Raw genomic sequence first — 2059 nt, forward strand, 5'->3', positions numbered from 1 at the left:
TCTCCATCAGGGGCCCCCATAGTGGTATTAGGGTCCTCTCCCTCCTTGTTCCCAATGGGGTCCTCCTCCGAGTCAATATCTTCGATCACAGGGGTCTTCTTTTTGTGCAAGCTTTTGGAAGCCAATTTGGAGGATCTCCTTTTAACCTCAGACTCAGAGGAAGGATTGTCATTCTTAGCATCCTCAGAGGATGAATTGTCATCAAAGACAATATGTTTGCATTTAACAGGGGTTTTGCCTTTGCCCTTGGATAGGGAGTAGGAAGCATTGGGAGAGGCGGACAAAGTCAAATTGGGGGAGACTGTTGATAAGGAAACAATAGAGACATAAGCAGGGAGAGACATGGAAAATTTGGTCGAAGCAAAGCCTTCATCGAAATACTGGAAAAATCTGGGGAAGGCCATAGACAGGGCAACAAGCTGCTGAGGAGTAGGCATGGGGGGCTGAGAGAGCGAGAGGTTCGGGGGGGGGCAAAGGGCCTCATGGAATTTATACAGCCTATAAATGAGGCCTTGGTGAAGGAGGTAGGGTGACTTATCCCCATGCTTGGGATCCATGGTGTCTTTAACAGAGCCTTCAATGGAATGCAGTAAATAAAAGGGCAGACATAGCAAATCATTATTGCGGAAAGGATTTAGAAACGACAAGTTATAGTAGTAAAATACCTTGTGCCTTCCCTCGAGAGCTAAGTACTTCATGATCATAAGGCAGATCATGTTCCACGGGTGTTTGAGCTCCTCTTGAGAAAACCCACCTTGGAGTTTGACAGGTTCCTCGCGGTTGCAGAACAAGTGTTTCAAACCTTCGCTATTGGCAACATGGCTGGTGTGCTTCCAACGTTGGCCGTCGAGGGCCAGCTTCGTACCCTAGGCAATAGTCTCCTTAGAGACATAAAAAGAAATGCCACCCACCGAGACACGCCTCCCAGACTAGGAGGAGGCAAAATCAGCCAAGAGCTGCTCATCAAGGCCCTATAGACATTCCAAAAAATTGGCAACCCCTCCTTTAATGTAAAAATTCTAGACTAGGGGGTCATTTTTGAAATCATCAGTATTGTTTGGTTCGTAGCTAACTCTATCACCCCCCATATCCTCTGCCAACAAAGCTTCTTTAGTCATGAAAAAAATTTTGTAGAGAAAGTTGTAGAGACCCTTCGAGAAGAAAGCCGAGAAAAGATAATGGGAAGTGTGTGAGCCCGACGTCATTAAATGAGACATGAGGTTGGGCGCATGGGAAAAAATGAAATCACTTTTAGAAATGATTTCCTGATTACAAGGCATGAAAAGCCAACAAGTACCAGCGACAACCAACACGTTACCAATCCAATCGTACCTCATCATGATGCTGTAAACCCAAAGAAATTGCCAACAAAGTAACACGTCCATCACCGCCAACCTGGCTAAATGAGTCACCACCACATCGGTATAGATCAAAGGAATATTCTCATTATTGGAATTATGAAACCAACACCTCTCGATGACCCCAAGGGAAGAGAGGAGAGTAAGAAAAACACTTGGCAACAACTCAATCATTGGTAAGAATTTTGGATTTCTCTTCCTGAAGAAGGAAGTTAACATGGTCTAGGAGGGAATTATGGCTCCTCCAACATCTCAAGCTGGAAAGATTTAGGCCAATGGCTACCAGGGCATCCACCACACTTTTACCTTCCCAGTAGACATGCATAATTTTAAACGAATCAAACCTGGAGATGAGCCTCAGGGTGTGCCTGATAGTTCCCTCAATGGTCCAATTAAGCCTATTCTGCCCTTTGACAACATCAATGATGAGCTTGGAGTCACCCTCAATGTCCATAATCTTGATTCCCATGGTGAGGGCGAGACAAATTCCCTAGGCTAAGGCCATAGCTTCAGCCTGATTAGAGGAATGCCCATTCAGGTTACCCGCATAAGCAACAACAAGGGCCCCCAAATGGGTTCTGATAACACCTCCACCAGCAGCCAGACCCCCCTGACAACCCCATCATAATTGAGTTTGAAATGTATAGCCGGAGGGGACTAGATCGTGCTTTTCCTTAGGAGTCACTTAGAGCAGGCAACAA

This window comes from Cryptomeria japonica, chromosome 1 (genome assembly GCF_030272615.1).
Source record: "Cryptomeria japonica chromosome 1, Sugi_1.0, whole genome shotgun sequence".
NCBI lineage: Eukaryota > Viridiplantae > Streptophyta > Pinopsida > Cupressales > Cupressaceae > Cryptomeria > Cryptomeria japonica.